Here is a 20,656-nt window from a genome sequence, read left to right as displayed (position 1 = left end):
AGCAACATCACTAACTAGTTTGGCAACATCCGAGTCGTCCTTGCTGATTGAAGTCTATACATTATTTTAATTGCTTTGTGCTCATCACGCAAAGGGTTCCTGGGTTATACCATTTCATTTCATATACCTACATACCATCTACCAATATTAATTCAAACTACCTTTAAGGTTGAAAGGATACTCTGCATCTAAAGTCCAACCCTCCAGTGCCTAAGTCCATTTATGTACTCCTGCCGATGGAAAGATTACGACTAGGTAGGGCTATCAAACATCACTGCTCACGTAGTTGATATACTAAATTTTGCTTTACCAATTAGTCTCCTTTTGTCTTTAAGGAATTTCAAATATGTATCGAACATATGTGCTGATGGGAAACAAACCTTGATATTGAAGCAACCCAAGGGCTAAAATCAAGATTCTGATATCATGATGTTGAACAAAACGACCAAAGGCCATTTTAGAAGCTAGGTAACCTCAGCAAATATAAATTAACTCCTAGTGGTAGTGGTGTTGGTTCTGGATCTGATGATGGATGTGAATAGAATACGAGAGCCAAGAGGCTTGTTGGCTACATATTTACACCGGAAATATACCAAGAATAGGTAATGAAATGTTAATTCATACAAATTAGACGAGTAGGTTGATATACATGTGTAACTACGAACACATGTATCTTATAAAATACATATAAGGCTATGTGTGCTTGAAAACTATAGTCCATCGACAATATGTTGAACAAAGTTCAAGATTGAAATTCCAAAAGCTACCTGCGTGAAATAGTAAATATTTAAGCTGAACACGTAAGGAAAATATGTACGTATTCTTTCAACAACAAAATAAATGTGGAAATAAACCAGCAAAAGCTTAAGTCTATATCAAATTCTAAAAGTTTAGCTTAATCATTTTCGAATAAAGTTCAAAATCATGATGATTATGCTTTAATAATTTCCATATCAACAAACAAGGTATTATAGTTATAATAAAACTGACTTCAACAACAATATAACATCTTATAGTGCTAATAACATAAACCACGTTATGAATATACATCTCTGTATATGACACAAGGATCATATACATGTTAAGGAAAATTCCTTCTTCTATATACACTAAGCTAAAGCTAGACTAATAACTTGTCTTTTACATATATGATAACAATACCACATATCAACCCTGGAGGGCAATTTAGTTTGATTAACTGCCATTCCACCATAACTTCCGGAAACTTGAACGTTCGTTGTTATAATATATTGCCAGAAGAACGAATGGATTATCATAGCAGAGTCTATTTCGTACGATATAAGAAGACACTGCATGTCACTTGATTGAACTCATAAGTTGTTTTTGGGAATAATTTTTCTCTAAGAACATTGGTTAAAGATTTAATTGAATAAAGGGACTTGAATAATTTTAGAAAGAGTTGGCCTTATTAAAAAAATAAGCTATAAATGAGAATTTGTCACCAAAACAGAATTAGATGATTCCTATTTGTGCCTGTCTGTCGATTTGTATTGAATATGGTGAAAGAAGTTTTAATTCAATGTCTTTTTTACTGAGAGATTTTTTTTACGTGTAGTTTTTCACATTTTTCTTAAAATTTCTTTGTTAAAAAAAGCAACCGCTGAATTTTTTGAAAGCCCTTTCTGGTTCTCTCGATGTTATTATCTATACAAAAATTATTTGAAGTCGATATCTCTTCCGGTTATTGACATTGGTCGTCAAACAAATAAAAAAGGTCAGTACGGAACTTCTCACACACAGATATCTTTCTAAAAAAAATTGATTTAGAATCTAGTGATCTTGAAACGTTGAGAAACCAAACCGATAATATTGATTAAATAAATTAAATGGTTAAAGCTTTAGAACCATTCAAATTCAGGAGCTGTGGTTTCAACACTGCCAAAAATGTTTGCTAATTGGTAAGACTTTTTAAGCTAGAGCAGGTACGTACAGAGGAGGTGAAAAACTGGTTCCTTTTCGGCCTCATACATTAAGCTTCTGCAAAAGTCATTTGAGAAAACGCCTAGCCACGTACGTGCTTTCCTTAGATAGTGCCCGGTTATGACACCGATTATCGAGCTTACATATGTTATCTGCTAAGCAAGAACCTTAAACGCTTTAAATCTAGTGCAGGCTAGATGTTTTTGCGACCTGACACAAGGTGATGTTATACATGTAGCGATGCCCGCTTTAGCCAAACGTGGTAGAATGGGTTGTTCTGTAACATTTCTGACGAGTTTATCTGCCTCACAATTTCCTGGAATGGCCCTATGGCCCAGCACCAAGCAAAGGTGATTATAAAACGTTTGAGCCATCTCCATTAGAGAAGATAGAGAGTTATAGACGGTTATAGAGTTTGTAGAGACAGAGTCCACAGATTTGATAGCGGTTGACGATCTGAGAAAATATACGTCTATCAGATGTTGGTATCACGTTTTCTTTTAGCCAGGACAAGACTTTTTTTCGGAATATGGTACAACGATTGGGAAGGTAGAGTGAAAGAATTAATAACAGTCGTTTAGAGTACACCCCTCCACCTTTGTTTTCGATACATCTGTATAAAAGTGGTCTAACTCGTCTTCCAGGAATGCTGTATCCTCCCAGAAAGATCAGCAACGTATAGAAATCTGGAAATTTCTGTCGAATTGCAGATATTGCAGCTATTTCTTTGGTAAGTATATCAAGAAGTGTAAGGTACAGGTTTTTTTGGCGCTAGTTTTGGGGCCCCGTAGTGGCCCATTTGTGTTGGTTACATCTGTAAAATCTTTTGTTTATTGTTTAGTTGTTTATGCCAAATCATCATATCAAGTTACACGATTGAAAAGAACGTTAAAAAGATAAAACATTATTATCAAAATAAGTGTTCGCTAAATGTTGTGGCCATTCACACCAGCATTCAACTCTTTAACATTTGGTGGCCAAATTTAAGACGAACAGTTCAGATAACAATCAGCCAACACCTAAACGTTCAAGGAACGCAAGATTGAGAACATCCCCGGGGTCCTTGCACAACAACTCGGCCTTTTGCAGACTTCAACTTGTGGAATTTTTAGTCGGGCCTTGAGCCTACACCCGTACAACATCCAACTAATTCAGGAGCTCAAAGGTTATGACTATAGACAACTCCGTTTTTTAGCTGACTGGGCTTCGAATCGTTTGAAAGAGGATCCCAATTTTGGCGAAAAATCATCTTTCGTGACGATGCGCATTTTTGTATGAATGGCTGCGTTAACAAGGAATTGCCGCGTGCATGGGACGACTTCAACCTACGGGAGGTTAACCAGGTGATAATTCATCCTCAAAAAGTTACCGTTTGATGTGGACTTTGGGCCGGTGCGGTGGCGTTATTGGTCCGTAGTTTTTTGAAAACGACGTTAGTGAGGTGGTCACAGTCAACAGCGAGCGTCTAAAGTGAACCATATGGACCTAGACGATTTGTGATTCCAGCAGGACTGCGGCGCTACGCAAACACAGCAAACTCCACGATATCTACACACAACATCTACCTACCCTTATCGAAAAACCATACAGAATAGGGAAAAAATGCCAAAAATGGGGTCGTGCAAAGCGATAAGCTTCATTGTTTTCAAACTTTGTTGAAGCGTAAATCAAGTTATTATACGTTCCCCGGAGGTATAGTACTGTTTATTTCAATCGGAAAACAACTGTCACTGTCAAAATAATTTAAAAAGAACAAACTGGAAGGCTCACTCTGAACAGTGAGCAAACGCTTTTTTAAACAAAAATTAACATAATCGACCGACTCAGAGAGTGTATCGAATGAAATTAACTTGTTGTATAATCCTATAACTCTGTCTGCACTCATGTTGGCTATATCAATAACTTCACCCCCAAAAGTCATTAGGATTGGAATTAATATTGTTTCCATAAGCAAACAGATACGTAAATAGGCTTTCTCAATACTGCCCACAAATTGTCATAAATATCAGATAGCATGATTTAGAAACTAAATAGCTCTTATCAGCGTAATATTTCATTTCATTTAATTTCATTTCATTTCAATAGAAATATAATTTGGCTTTTTATCCATATCCAGAGGAATTCTCACTGTCAAAGAGTCGTCGTCTTTTGAAAGCTTGACTTTTCGAATGAAATTATTATTATTTGATGAAAACTTCTTTGACTTCGTTGATTGACAATATACGGAAATTTTCATCACAGAAATTGGAAACACTTTAGGTATGTGCGTATGAGAGCATTCTATATTTTCTGGTGGAACTCAAAAGTCTTCGATGTGGCATAACCAAACCTCACAAAGAAGATATAGCTGCAGCACCAATTCTGTTACCAAACACATCACCACTTTAGGTGGCAGGTGTGTGGTCTATACGTAGTCGTAGGTATATGTTTATACTCCAAGACTCTAAGAAAGATGAGGTAATTAAATCGCAAATCAATGTAATTTGCATTTTCTTTGGTCGTCCCTCTCGAGTATTAGAATCACTCAATCGAGAACGAACCGAAGGAATTACTTTGATGTTTCATCAAAGTCTTTCTGATAATCATGCGATGGTAATGAAAAATCGTATGAATTTGGTGTGAGAGGCAGAGGGTAGAAGGTGATTTGAGTTTTATTACATCAGCAAGATTTTCTTCAAGTTGAAAAGTGGTTTATTTAGGAATGATTTATGCTTACAATACTTCCACCGCACCGACCACCACCGACTACGACCGACGACGGTCGTCGTTCTTCGTCATCATCGCCCCTGAAAAGCAACTTTATCTAGAAATAAAAAATAATATTTAATAAAGGTAATGGGGTTGGAAGAGGAATAAAAAAATATGTAAAATAATCAATCAATTTTGGGTTGAACTAAAAAACACCACACACTCACTCTGGCAGACTAACTTACATCATAACTAAAAAAAAATAGCTACAATCTAATGCCAAAGTCAATTGATATCAGTAAACATATCATATGGAAATAAATGATGGATGAGCTTAATAGAAATATTCCATATTCGGTTTGTGAAGTGGATTTGTATTTTGGGGTAGAGATATTATTGACCGTAGAAATCCTTTGAGGAAGTAATGTTAGCTAAAAATAAATTATACTAACCATAAAGAGGAAACATGAACAAATCTGAGGTTTCTATTTAGAAATTGGTCTTTTTTTGTATAAAGGTTCGATTTTGTACGCATTTTGAATGAAATTTTCTTAGTTTTTGGAATTTTGTTAAAGTTACTCGTATTATAAAATTATAGACAGGGTAGTTCATTTATCTGTTATTAGTCCATACACACTTTTACCATACAATACCTAAGCAAAATTCTTTCCCTATTACTGTTTTAGCTTTGAAAATTCTATCAGTTATAACCCAAATTGATTGCGTGAAATATTAAAATAAATCAATTCTGCTTATTTAGAAAATCTGAAAAGTTGCGATGCACTTAAATTTATGAAGAATTTGATAAAACTAGAATCGAATTGTAATTTCCCAAAGTTTTTGTTATGTTAGTACGAATCCTACTTTAAAAAAACTTTTTAAAGATAAATGCTTAAAGTTTTACTTTCGGTAAATGTCTCTGCAATCGATCGTTCAGGATACCTGCATTTTTCAGACAATGTCTATAAATACTGGCGGCTAATTTTATCAAGATGTGCCATCTACAAAATATACTTTAGAATAAAAAACTACTATAATTTGAACATACGAGTATCATCAACTAAATAAAAAAAGGAAGCTGTGTTGCGACCCACATTGATCAATTTCTATCAATGTCCGTCAGTCGATTTTAACAATAACAATAACAGGTAATGATTTTGCGGTTTTAAGGGTATATGACTGGAATTCGACATCTGTCAGTTGAAAGTCGCTGGATTTTTTTAGTGGGGCTATGCAAAAGAACGTTTTTAAGCAGATAACTCTTTAATCTTTAACTCTTGATCTCTTAAAAAACCAACATTCGTCAAGTTATGTTGAGATACCGTCCAATATGTGTCAAAATGACGTAGTGTATCAAACGTAATTTCAAATGTTAAACTTAATAATACAAAAGAAATATCATGAAAAAAACACTTTATATGTTTTTTTATTTACGTTTACTTTTAACTCGCAAAATGGATAACCCTGTACAATGTGAGGTTATACCAAATTAGTACAATTTTGAAAGAAAAATTCAATTTACTGTTTGATGCGACCCACACTGATAACATCCCATCCCGTCTGTCGATTTGTCTTGCTTAAAAGTTTGTAGGTTTTCGTGTTGGGTTAAAAAAGTTGTCAATTGAATTATTCTTAAAAATTAAATTACCAGCACTATTTTTCATATAAAGAAATAGTTTAGTTTGAAAATCTAGTTTTGTTAAATAGGTTTTCAGTGCCCAATTTTTTTTTTTTTAATTTTAGTAGCATTTCTTAAATTTTTACAAATTGGATGAATGAAATTAAATTGAGAGATATCAAGCATGGAACATCAATTTTTACCAAACTTGCGTACTATTTTTTGTAGATTCGTTTTATGAAAAAACTAGTCTGTTAGATTTTTATAAAAAAACTACTGAATATCGAAAACAATATTTGCTGAAAAACCATTTTTTTTTTAATTTTTGAAAAGCTATTTGAGTCGAAAGTAAAATTTTACCAAGTTTTAGTATTGTTTTTTTTTTATGTTTTTATTTTTTGTAAACAAAACTGTCAATTAGATTTTTCTCAAAATTTTACTGAATGTTGACAATAATATTTTTTAAAAGATAATAGTAGTTCAAAGCCAATGTTTCAAAGTTTGGAAAAGATATTTGAGTCGAAAATCAATTTTTGACAACTTTTGCTAAATTTTGTTAGGCTTTTAGTTTTTTGTAAAGAAACTGTTAATTCCATTTTTCTCAAAATGTTTGCCAATGTTTTTTGTAAGTTAAAATTAGCTGGAAAATATAATCTCAAAGTTTTGAAAAGATATTTGAGTCGAAAATAAATTTTTACCAACTGTTGTTAAATTTTCTTTTAAGTTTATATTTTTTGTAAAAAATAACTGTCAATTCGATTTTTCTCCAAATTTTACTGATTAATAATAATAATAATAGTTTTATTTTTCTCAAAATTTTACCAGATGCTAAAAACGTTATTTTTCGTTGTACAAAACTGTTTTGGAGATGAAATCAGTTTTCATTCGTAAATTTTTCGAAAAAACATTTATTGTATTTTTTACCAAAAGTATACTGGTTTAGTAGTACCCGTGGCATAATAGTTAGTGCGTTGGAGTTTCATGCAAGGGGTCTTGGGTTCAATCCCTGCCTGTGATACCTTAATTTAAAAAAAAGAGGCTATGATGCGACCCAAATTGATGACTTCCCATCCCGTCTGTCGATTTGTCTTGCTTAAAAGTTTGTCTATATGTACTCGTATCAATAATTTTAACCAAATTTGCGTACTATTTTTTGCAGATTTTATTTTTTATGAAAAAACGGACTGTTGGATTTTATATAAAAATTACTGAATATTGAAAACAATATTTTCTGTGAAATAAAATAAGTTTGAATCCAATATTTTTAATTTTTGAAAAGCTATTTGAGCCGAAGGTAAATTTTTACCAAGTTATAGTATTGTTTTTTTAGAGTTTTATTTTTTGTAAAAAAACTGTCAATTCGAATTTTTAAAATTTTACCAAATGTTGAAAACAATATTTCTTATAAGATAAAATTAGTTTGAAGCCAATATTTAGAAAATTTTGATGAGATATTTGAATCGAAAATCAACATTTACCAACTTTTATACATTTTTTTTTTTAGGTTTTTATTTTTTGTAAAAAAAACTATCAATTTGATTTTTCTCAAAATTTTATCAGATGTCAAAAACATTATTCTTCGTTGCACAAAATTGTTTTAGAGATGAAATCATATTTCAGTTGTAAAACTTTGGAGGTGACACTTTTTTTTCAGTTTTATTGATTTATAAGAAAACCGTCATATTGATTTTTTTTCAAAAAATATACCTGTTTGGTATCACGTTACAATATATTATATAAAATTTAATACAAGTCTCTAGCGTTTTTTGTTCCTAAGATATTTAGGGTTAACCAAAATTTTCACCTTTTTTTCAAACTGCTATGGTAAAAAAACCACCGACGCAATTTTCTTGAGAGCCCTTTCTGCATCATCTCTACAAAATTTATTTGAAGTCGATATCTCTCCTGGTTCTTGAGCTACGGAGGACGAAAAAAACGTAGTACGTACACACGCACGCACAGACATCTTTTATTTCGACTCTAGGGACCTTGAAACGTCGAGAAATGTCAAAATTTTCAACTTGACAAATCGGCCCCATTAAAATAACTTCCTATGGGTAGTTAAAAACTCTGTTCGAGTAGCAATATTCTTAAAAACTTAAAAATATTCGTTAATTATTTACTTACTATGCATGGTTCTGTAGATCTTAAACTGTCTATAAATTTTGTACCTATTTTGAAGTCAGTGTTATAAATAAAATAAATCAAAAATAATACGCTTCTTTACATCAAAATTAATATTTTATAAACATAAGTCTTCAAACTTACTCAATTATCGTAGAATTCCTATTTTTGAAATTTGTACCGTTTATTACCATTTTCAAATAAAAATATCCCAAAATTGAAAAATGATTAATTTGCTTCATACATGGCTTATAATCATAAAACTGTCACTCTAATACAAAGCTTGTTGTAAACATTTGATGATATAAACCAAAGTAATAAATGTGAATTAAAAATATCCAATGTTAACAAAGTGGCCATTTCTGAGGAACGTTTTGGCTAGTATAGTGCAATTATTACAAATTTGAAAATTCAAATTTAATTGGAGCAATTTAAAAAAATAGGTTTAAGCTCACTCGGTTTCTCGACGAGATACTTAAGTTCTGATATTAAACTGAAACTATATACCTACGATTTTAAAAGTTTAAAAGAGAATCTCAAATTTCAAGTACTCACTCTTCGAAATTAATACTTAATTTATATTTTACATAAACTCAACTTAAATAAATATAACAGATAATGAAAATGAAAAAAAAATTAAAATGAGATGTTCTTCCTGCTTCAATAATAATTACGTATTATGACTCATTATAATAATAAATTTAACGCTTCAATTACCATCATCACAATACCACACCATTTTCAACCCCAACAAAAACATTCACTTTAAATTTTCCTCCAATATCTTAAATTACCATCCCCTTGGCATGAAATTTAAAAATGAAAAAAAAAAATAAAAAAAAATCGTATATCCCAACACACTCACCTCATTAAGATATTTTCCCATCGAATGAAGTGTTAATTGTCCTGAAAATCGACCATTAGCCGAGACGTAATTAAATCTCCCACGCCACCGCCGCCGTCGACACACTGTGTCGGTTGGGTCGGGAAATGAGAGATATTTTATCGACGACGACGTATATAACTGTATATAAGCAATAAGCACCCATGGACTAAGTCAACACACCACACCACTTGAATCTGAAATGAAAATTAAACAACAAAATAAAATTAAATAAAAGAAAAGAAAAGCAAAGGAATTAAAACGTTTTTTGAATTTCAACACGAAGAGCTATCCACACAAAACAAAGAAAGAAAAAGTAAACTTTTGACGAAGATGAAAAACCATTGATTGGGGGCTTATGGGGGGTTCAGCAATTTCTAATTTCTCAATTGAACTTAATTAGCGAATGGTATAACACGTAAACAATCTAAAGCATTTGTTTTTCGTGTTTCTCGTTTTTTTTGGCATCAGATGGTTGATGTAAGTAAGCACCTTCTGTCAAAAATAATTTTAAACAATTCGAAATTCCTTTAACTATTTTTAACAATATCATCTCAATTATTTATTAATCGTGCGTTGGAGGAACTGAAGGCGGCCGGTGCGTAGTTGTCAAGATGAAATTGTTGTGTGAAACGTTGCGATTATTTTTTAATGCTCGTTATTTCGGGTCATGTCATTCAACATTTGGTCATTTATCTTACAGCAACAAAAAATACGAAATAACACGGAAGGTATCTCATTATTTTCATTTGTATCTCTAGGGAAGTTTGTACGAGTGTATGTATTCTTGTATATCTACTCACGCATTTAAGCTTTTTCGAAAAATTTATTGTTGAAAACGATTAAATTGATGGTGCTGATCGATAAATGGTCCATTACGTAGGCAGGGGATATTTTTTTAAAGTGGCTGGTGTTTGTTTAATTTGTTTTTTTTTTTTTTATTATTTTTTATTTTCTCCAAGTGAAACATTTTCAAAATGAAAAAAAAAAATGAAAAACAAATATGAAGAAGATTCTTCGTCTCGAAATTTGTTTTGAAGTAGATACTTTTGTTGAAATACAATGAAGTCATCTGTTGCTCGTCCATTAGTTTTATATATTTATATTGAAGACTTTAATTGCTAAATAAATAAGTGAAAGTACATAGTGGATAAATAAGTGAATTTAGAATAAATTTGCTAGCTTAGAAACGTGAATCCATCTGTGTATCGAAAGTTCTTTATTGATTTTACTATTGGAAAATTCAAGTCAAGAACTTTATTGATACTTAAAAAACAAAATAGGTGTGGTGTCTCTTAAAAATTTAAATGATTTAAAATCATCAGTTTAGTGGAGATTTTGAGCTGATTTTTTTTTGTTTGTCATTAATATAAGCTTAATGGCCATTGAGCCTTCAATCTGGTTCGTAATGGATGTTGGAGATTTTTGTACATTCAATAGGCAATTATTCATCGTAAAGTAAAATATTTCTGTTGAAATAATCGTTTAATTTTTTGCTCTTAATGTATAATATTAATACTTATTTTGTATTTTACTCTTATATTGACAGGTCTCACATGGTCTTAGACATATGTATATAACTTAACCTGTAATTTTTGTTTCCTTTTTTTTCCTTTGAATACAATTCTTACACTGAACAATTTTTTTAGGAAAAATCATTTAAAATAAATTGACATTTAAAATGTAAGGCATTTAAATGGTTTTAATATTAAAATAGAGTATAGTTAACCTTTATCAAGTTAACCTTTTGCAATACTTTTTCAATATTGGTTGAAAGAATGAATTAGAAAGCTTCTATATTTTCTAGGCAGAAAGGTTCAAACAAATAAAAATATTATTTCTTTTTCACATAATATAAGGAAATTGTTTTTCAATCAGGAACTTAAGGGTCTCAGAATAAAAAAAAAAGAGGAAAGAAGTTTATAAAACTTATCGTATCGTAGATTGAACGACATTTATTTCCTTTTTTAATGTAAAGTGTGCGTTCAATTTATAAGCCAATGAATAAAAATGCAAGTTTATGGGTTTTAACATGTATTTTAGAGGAAATTAAAAAAAAAAATATAGATACTAAAGATCTTATTTGATTGTTTGGAGATGATTTCTCAACAAACCTATTCTGTAGTTTCGCTATATACAAATACTTTAAACATCAATTAAAAAGGTTTGATACGTGAATACGAGTAAGCATACCAAATGTATCAACTAACGAAATGTGAACAAATCAGTACAATTTAATTTATTTTGTTTTAAAAGGTTTATAGTGGTCAGACCCTTTTAATCATTCTCACACTTTACCTAAGCACTTTATATCTAAGCATTTGTTGCAACCTTGAATTTTTCATAAATGTTAGCTTTAAATCTGAATTTTGATAGCGATGTTTTTGTTTTCAACGTTATTATAAAGAAAGGTGCTTGGATGCGACAATCACTTAATTTTTAACAAATCTCTCTACTTAACATATCATCCGATTCTTCTTCTTTTTATTCATTTACTTTCATTTTTATCCAAAAGACTCAAGTACGTAATTAGAGAATTATGCTCGCATTTTGGACGAATAAGAGCGTTTTTTAATTCTAACCAGATGAAAAGGTGTACAAAACTTCTTCCATCGTCTGAGAAAACCTGAACACTTAACTGCATTTTTTGGTGAGTTAAATATCTAATAAGTGGTTTCTGATGTTCATACCTACAACTGAAAGCTGTTCATTGTATTCGATGCAAGTATCACAATTGTATAGTGGCATTGGGGGAGACTTGGGTTTTTGCGACACGTTTTTTAATTCTCCATGGGTAAAGGCTGTCAAGATAAGAATTTAATGAACTTATCATACGCTGCCGTTGTTAGTCCACATCCGATGAACAAGAATGATAATCTAAATACGAATATGAAAAGCTGATGGTACTGTCATCAGCGCAAAAATTTAGAGGGTTAGCAGTTTCAGAAAAAAAATCATTTATTAAAATATGAAAGAATGTCGGAAACAAAACAGAGCCCTGTGGCACACCACATTTTATTTTATGAATATCAAATTTGAACCCATCTAAAAAATATAATTTGAATTAAACGGTCTGAAAGATAATTACTAACACAAAAAAGAAAAGATTTATCATCAATGCATGCAATTTTGATAAGAAAGCTGAATGCTAATAACTCTATCAAATATTAAGCGTAATAATTTTACTTTATCCAAAATGATTTTATTATTTACAAAGAGAATAAATTTAGAGTCAAGTTTGTGAGGTATAGTTAAAGATAAAAGGTTCTTAAACTTGCAAAAGAATCTATGTGTGTACCTGTAGAGCCCTAAAACACGCATTTCTTAAATTAAGTATCGGGTTTTACATAAGAGCGCTACAAAAGTTTTTTTTTTTAAATAAAAAAAAATGGTTTTGGATATCAATGAAGTTCTTTATTCTTGTAGAAGTTCGTTCGCTGCCATTATGTATGGAAATCGGTTTATGGCCAACACGGGCCAACACGGGCACACTTACAGAAGCTTAACCCAATTTTCGACGGTTTTCAGGCATACATTTTCCAATAATGCTGCAATTTCACGTTCGATATTCGTATGAAGTTCATCAATCGTTGTTGACTTATTGGCATAAACCATTGACTTGACGTAGACCCACAGGAAATAGTCTAACGGCGCGGCGTCAAGACCGAGGCGGTTAAGCGACTGGAACATGTCATGAGATAACACGTTCTTCAAACTTGGTTTCTAATAAATTGATTGTGACATTCGCTGTGAGGCTTGTGGCGCCTACATCCTGTTAGAACCATGTTCTCCAAATCCATATCATCCGATTGAGGAGAAAAATATTCGGTTATTGACTAGTAGCGATCTTAATTATCATGGAAGAAGTACGACCCTATGACACCGCCTTCCCATATACCCCACCAAACCGTAAATTTTTGTGATGAAATGATGACCCATTGAGTACGTGTGGACAGATGCCTGACCAATGCCGCAGTTTTTGCCAGAAATTAACTCCATCGCTGAAAATGAGTTTTCGATGAAATTCCGAATCATTTTCAAGTTGTTGCTTAGTTGCTTAGTAATTTAAGGACATACGACGTTTCTGGTGGTCAATTTAATCTTGTAAGGATGTAGGCCAAGATCACTAAATTCGACATAACGACGTCACAGAGATGCCCAACGCTTGAGAACGACGTGTGACAGACGCATTGAGGCTTTCTGCAACTGAAGCCTCAGCGGCAGAAATATTCTCGACGCTACGGGTCATTATTTGCCTTACTGGCACGTTAACATTTTTTATTGCCTGTGGATTAAAATGTTTCCACTAGACGCTCAATTGTTGATCTGCTACAACGATTATGACGACCATAAATTGAACGTAGCGCTCTTAACGTTGAGGCCACTGACTCCGAATTCCGGTAGTAAATTTTTCATCAAAAATTTTAAACCTTACTGAAGAGAAATGTCAAAAGAGTGGCAAGAAATATGACGTCGTTTGCTTTCTCTGTCGCTATACTTTTGTAGCGTCCCTGTTCAAATAACCTGTATTTAGAGGCTATATGAAACGTCAATAAATATCAATATTTCATTTTGGAAAGTGTGTTGAAAAACTTTTATTCAACTTTGGTTTTTACATTTATTCCTAGAACTATTTTCAAAAAAAAAACTGTACGGAGACTCTTTGGACTATGCGTATGTATTTTTCTAGTTATATGCTCAATGTTTTATTTTGTTAGGTGCAATTAATTGTAGCTCGTTGATTTATCAATATTTACACTAAACTATGAGTAAGAATGCCCAATTTCCTAGAGTCGTAACTTAAGTTTACTACAATTTAATTAAGGGTTATCTTTTTTCTTCAAAATCCTCAAACAGTGACCTCCATTTATGTATCTTGATGGTTGCCGTTTAATTAAACGAATTAAAACGGAGATATTTTAATTCACCATTTTATCATCTGTATATTATGAAATCAGGAGCCTCTCAAAAAATTCAGTATTAACCCATTTCTTCAGGATATTTCGGGAGTTTGCATATTTTAATGTATCACTCTCGTGCTTAAAGAATTATAAAAAGTCTCAACTCAATAAATATATTGATTTGATATCACTATTAAAATGTAGTATTTTCAAAGTATACATTTTTTTCTTGCAGTTATCAAATATCTTACCTTCGATTTTGTTAAATTTTTCAATGCACTGAATTCAAAGAGTTTATAGAACGTTTACATCTCTCGAGTACCATTTATGTATTTTTTAAAACAGTGCTCCATTAAAAATTTCCGTAACTCTACCCTTGAGCTCAATTTCAATCGCAGATACCTACTAGCATTCCTAAGCAATTTATAGAGTAAGAATATTGCCATAAGTCTATAACCATTCTTCTTTATTCTTTAACTATGCAATGTTTAATGAAAATTATCCTGATTTGAATTTGCCTTTCGGTTTGTTTGCTTTGCTCATAAACTGAAATATATATTCAAACCACATATACAGTACTTTTATTTCCATTTTAAAGCACCACAATACCGCAAAATAATGTTTGCTCAAAAACTTAAAACCAGAACATTTTCTTATTACTATGGGTATTGCATTCGACAGTTTTTAAAAGTTTATTTGTTTTCGTTGGATGGACTTGGAATATGGTTTTGAGGTTATAAATGTTACGATTTTAATTTAGTTTTGATGGAGTTAACAGAACAATTTTAAAGAGAGTACCATTTTAGGTAATCTGATTATTTCCCTCCAAAAACCATTGAAATAATATTTCAGAAAAAATATCAAAATAAAAGATTTATTGAATCTTAGTATTCCCATAGACACTAGAATAAGAAGTCATAAAATGAGTCTCTGAAGCAACTGAATTTATTTAAGAAATTGAACAAATAGAAATCAGTCGCCTTTGGCCTTTTTGAATTTTCTAAATTTAATAATAATATGATTTAAAAGGAAAGTTTTTTTTAGGATGAAAGAGGAAAGTTGAGTTTTAAAGATCCATTTTTTCTCACTACTGTCAAGTAAGCACTACATTTTCCGAAATTAAAAAAAATGAGTATTCAGTTAAGTGTAGATTTTTTGTTGTAAATTATTTTTGGAAAGAAAAAACTGCAAACATGTTTTTTACTTAGATTTTGTTTTAATAGGGGGTATGTAGTGCTAACTTGACACTGTGAGCCCAGGCATAAGACAAGGATATACGAAAATGTGAAAAATGTTTAGATGTGTTTCCTTTCCACAACTAATTTTAAATTAGAAAGCTACAATTAATTGCATCGTTACATTTTCGAATATCCTTCATTTATGCCTGGATTCACGGTGTCAAGTTAGCTCAACATACCAACTTTTGTAAAAAAAAAAAGCAAAGTAAAACAATTTTTTTTAATTTTTGTCTTCCCACAACTATCTTACAACAAATAATTATCAACTAATTGTGTATTTAGTTTTAACAAAATCAAAAAGTCTAATGCTAACTTGATATCAACCTAGCACTACCAGAGCTGTAAAAGAATGCAATCATTTGGTATTTTATCGCGAAAAGTCCCATTCATTTAACTGAATTTTGGGAATGCATTAACATTGCTTAATGCAATACTTTAACTTCGAAAACAAATTCCCAGTTAATTTTGAAGTCTTTTGTAAAAAAATCATTTAGAGCAGTTAAAAGACTTAAAGTCAAAAGAATGCATTACTTTTTACTGCTTGCATTCTTGTAAGTCTTTTAAAAGTCTTTTACATTCTTTGCATTCATTAAGTCTTTTGATTGCATTCAATGTAGTGCAGTCATTTGAATGTTTTGAAGTCTTTTTACTGCTTGAAGTCTTTCTACTGCTTGAAGTCTAAAGACTACTTTTTATGAATGTATTGTGCAGAAGGTGTGATCATAGGCTAAAACATGTAAGGTGGCTTCTAAAAAAGACGTTTGTGTAGGTGTTCTTAGTTCGGGCAGGAGAAACACTTTAAAAAAAAAAAACTAAATCAAATATAAACTAAATTATTATTAAAAACAACGTGCAACATTAGCCTTCCTTTGTTGTATATTTTTTTTTAAATTTTGATAGACTTTGTATTTGTGAGGCTAACTACGAGTACAATATGAATTTAATAATCAAAAGAGCAAAGTAAATGCTAGTCGTAAGGAACCTGATGATAAACTATATAGATAGACTTAAAGCACTCAAAAGACTTCAACCAATAAAAAGATTTCAAGCAGTAAAAAGACTTCAAAGCATTCAAATGACTGCATTACATTGAATGCAATCAAAAGACTTAATGAATGCAAAGAATGTAAAAGACTTTTAAAAGACTTACAAGAATGCGAGCAGTAAAAAGTAATGCATTCTTTTGACTTTAAGTCTTTTAACTGCTCTAAATGATTTTTTTACAAAAGACTTCAAAATTTACTGTGATTTTTTTTTCGAAGTTAAGTACTGACATGAAGTCAAATTATTCAAAATGTAAGTCTTTCCAATCATTTAACTGCAATACAAAAATGATTGCATTTTTTACAGCTCTGAGCACTACATACCACTTTTTTTTAAATTAATCGGTCACAACTAGTGTAGTTTTAACTTGACATGACTGTCTATTCTCCGAAAATATTTTTAGTATAAGATGTTCAATTTTATAACACAACATTTGGCAACACTATACCTACTGGTGTCCATTGAATTAAACACGCTTAATATTTATTTCTTATTAATACGTCAAACCCGGAAACATAACAAACAAAAATGTCATAATCATAACCTATTAACATAAACATTATTTGTTATGAATACATAAGTGTACACTGTCGGATAATAATAAAGACTAGGTTCCTAAAATCGATTTGATAAGTCATAGTATAGGCCAGGGGCTAATATTTGATGTGTTTATTTCTGGTTCTGATGTGGATTATGACACGGATCCTTTTGTTTGTTTGTTTTTGTTTTTTTTTTTGTTTCACCCTAAAACCACCCCGTAAATGACATGACCTGTCTATCTAATCCGCATGTCAAAATCATATACGGCTAATATAATGTAACTGAAGTCATGATAAAAGATTCCTGGCAGGTCTCGTAACATTTCCTCAGGCCTTAGTTATACATATTGTATGGTTATGCAAGTCCTTAAGTATAGTTATGGGGAGATTTTAACGCAGTCACTTAAACCCACGTTACACAATTAATTTATACATATGTATACATGTATTGCTATTAACTTGGCCATATTATTTCTAAGGAAGTGTGTACATAATATACATTGTAAGCATAATTACAGAAACTGTATATAGTTGAGAGTTTATACAAAAGATTTTATATATATAAAAGCTTAATAATAATTACAACTTAAATGAGGGGGCGCCAAAGAGATAAAAGAAAAAAGTATATACAATTTAATGTGAAAAATAAGATTGGTTTAGTGGATATGAGATTTGAACAATCAACAACTATTTCAAAGAGAAATTAAGACTTTTGAAGACTGAAGTGTTTAGGAGGATATGAGGGAAGTCATTATCCTGACTTACAGAAAAATAAATTTGTTTTCCTGTTTTTTTTTGTTTTATTTAATGAATAGCTTAGAAAAGTTAAGTCATAAAGAATTTGTTTATTTCGTTTAGAGGGTCAAAAGCAGAAGAATATATTGAGAAAGTACTTCAAGTATAATCATGACTTTCGATATCAAGCTAGATTATGATGATTCATGAAGGTGTTGATAGTAGGCAGTAGCTTTAATTGTTGCCATATAACTATTATGGTTCTTTTTGCCAGAAAAGAACAATTAAGTTCTTTTTCTTCTCCATGACAGAAGTGCCCGTCATTCAACATTCAACTTTGGGGTTAAATGAAATAAATATACAGATATTAACTTCAAGAGCCTTGTGTTTAGAAAACTTTTGCTTCTATTGAAGTTTGGTTAATTAACGAAACTATTTCTTATTTTAATAACCGTTTGTATAAACGTTAAATAGTTTTCGTATGATTATATAATCGTTTGTGACGGGAAGGGCTCTGTTTCTGTAACTATTGCATAACTTATATTCAAGCCTTAAAGTAGCATTGGCCAAGGTTTGGAATATACATTTAAGGAATTAATATATAATTTAAGACTAACTTCCTTTTATGAAATATACCGTGACTAATTCGAGGCTGTATGTCCTCGACATCTTAACAATTCCGTCTTTAAGATCATTGATTATGGAGCATTTTTATTAAAATAGCATTTTACATGGCCTCAGAAAAAAAAGTCTAAAAATGTGTCAAGATTGTGATAACCTATTCGAGAAAGGAAATAGTCAAGAAATCTTGCGATTGTTGTGTTGGTTGCTTGTTGCACCGCAGTGAAGCCACCAAAAATGGTTCTTCTGCTTCACCCTATCAATTTAGTCTCATTCGGACACAGCCCTTCTGAACCGAAGAAACCCTGCACCATCTCGTCCCATGAGACGTCCCGATTGTAAAAGAGTCACCTATCTACGGTTCTAAGTCTGTTGGTTTATTAGGGAATAGCCAAACAAACCGGATCTATATAAAAGGAGGAATGCCTTCGGTGGAATGAAGCCGCTAAAGCGTGCACTTTCAAGGCACTCGTCGTTCAAATAGAACTCCCCGAAAATAAGATTGTTGGTCAACGACATAGCTCTCGCAATGTGACCTCGAACAAGTTTTTTCGCGAAATTGTGAATGAATTTAATTTAAAGCCCTTTGTATAGGACTTCATTTAATTAGTACTGAACGTATGAAGATGTAAATTGATTAAGCGTCGTAGACATTGCGGCAGGAACACCTGAAACTTCTCCATATAGGAAGGGACAACTTTGAACGGTACGTATAGCCCTGCTTAGAGCAGCATTTACTTGTACGTCGAAATATAATTTTTTTTTGACACTTCAGAATTTTCAGAAAGTAGTAAGCTTATAGCAAGCGTCAAACTACGATCAGAGGCTCATCATAAGTGCATGTGTTAGTTGTAAGTAAAAAATAATACAATTATAGCCTAACACACGCACAAAATACAAAACAAAATTAACATTTAACTATTACAGAACAAAATATAAAATGAGAACGTTTACGATAGTGGAGCACTGGTTCTAAACAATGATTTTAATCCCACCTTATTTAAATTTAAATCTATCGATGAACAGTTTAAATTATACAAAACGCTCATTAGACTTAAGGCTTCATTCTTCCCATAATTAGTTCTATGGAAGTCAATATGTATAAAATCAAATGTGCGCAGGTGATGAGTTCCGCCTCGGTTATTCAAATGTACAAGAGAAAGCAAATAAGGTGCATCAATTTCACCATTAATGAGTTGATGAAAAAATACTAAGTCATTATTCACACGCCTTTGATGGAGAGATTGCATTTGAAGAAGTAGAATACGATGTTCATAGGGAGGCAGATCATAAGGATCTTCCCAAGGGAGACCTTTTAGGGCAAAGCAAATGAAATTATGTTGAATTGATTCAATAGGTTTTCTATGAATTTCGTAATAGGGAGTCCATACCTTCGAAGCATATTAAAGACGAGGACGAACATGGCAATTATACAAAGAAAGAGTAACATAGGGATCATCGAACTCCTTTGCACAGCGTTTTATAAAACCAAGCATAGAACTTGCCTTGTTAACAATACAATTAATGTGATGTGTGAACTCTAAGTTGGAACAGAAATGTACACCAAAATCTTTAAATATGGAGACGCGACTGAGCTTTTGCTGTGATATAAAGTAGTCAAATACGTTACTGATTAGTTTTTTAGTAAAAGTTATCGTCTGGCATTTTAAAGAGTTGAGTGAAAGGCTATTTTTCCCACACCAAAATGTGAAAGTAGCAATGTCGGCTTGTAAAAGAATACGATCATGGGTGGACTTTATTATTTTGAAAATCTTCATACCGTCAGCAAAAATAAGAAGTTCAAATACTGATCTAATCCAATAACGAGGTACTTACTACACTTTTGCTCGTTAATAGCTGCCCGTGAAGATCAACAATGGCCCTCTTGGCCCTAGCTAACAGAGTCTGGAACAGAATTTTCTTCGCTTTCAGGACGTTTATTTTCAGTTTCCAGTCGTTGCAATGTCACTGAAACTTGTCGAAATTACACTGAAGGGGGTTCTAATAACCTTAACCTTTCGGGTCGTTCTGTACGCAGTTCTGAAGAAAATAGGTGTTGAAGGCCATTTTTAATTTAGAATTTTATGGTTAGAAGTTACATTGCCACTTTTGACAACAAACTTTCTACCGCTAAGCATATTGGCAGTGATTTCCTTATACCAAGCCTGCCCAGTTTTAGATTAAGACTCTTAAACCAAACGGTCCCGAAAGCTTTTTCCAAATCAACCAGAACAGAGTCTTGGCATTATTAACTTCCCATAGGAAGTTATTGTAATGGGTTAGATTTGTCGAATTGAAATTTTGACATTTCTCGACGTTTCAGG

At 31.9% G+C, this 20,656-nt stretch overlaps 1 protein-coding gene across 1 annotated transcript in view; it reads right to left on the bottom strand.

Annotated features, from left to right (window-relative positions):
* Positions 1-20,656, bottom strand: part of LOC129947391 (sex peptide receptor) — a 138,952-nt gene that overhangs the window by 68,762 nt on the left and 49,534 nt on the right. Inside the window, exon 3 of the mRNA XM_056057925.1 lies at positions 9,237-9,451. The gene's annotated coding sequence lies outside the window, so the exon portion shown is untranslated. The remainder of the gene's footprint in view (positions 1-9,236; positions 9,452-20,656) is intronic.

This window comes from Eupeodes corollae, chromosome 2, assembly GCF_945859685.1.
Source record: "Eupeodes corollae chromosome 2, idEupCoro1.1, whole genome shotgun sequence".
NCBI classification, from domain to species: domain Eukaryota; kingdom Metazoa; phylum Arthropoda; class Insecta; order Diptera; family Syrphidae; genus Eupeodes; species Eupeodes corollae.
This window is presented reverse-complemented; position numbering and strand designations above follow the sequence as displayed.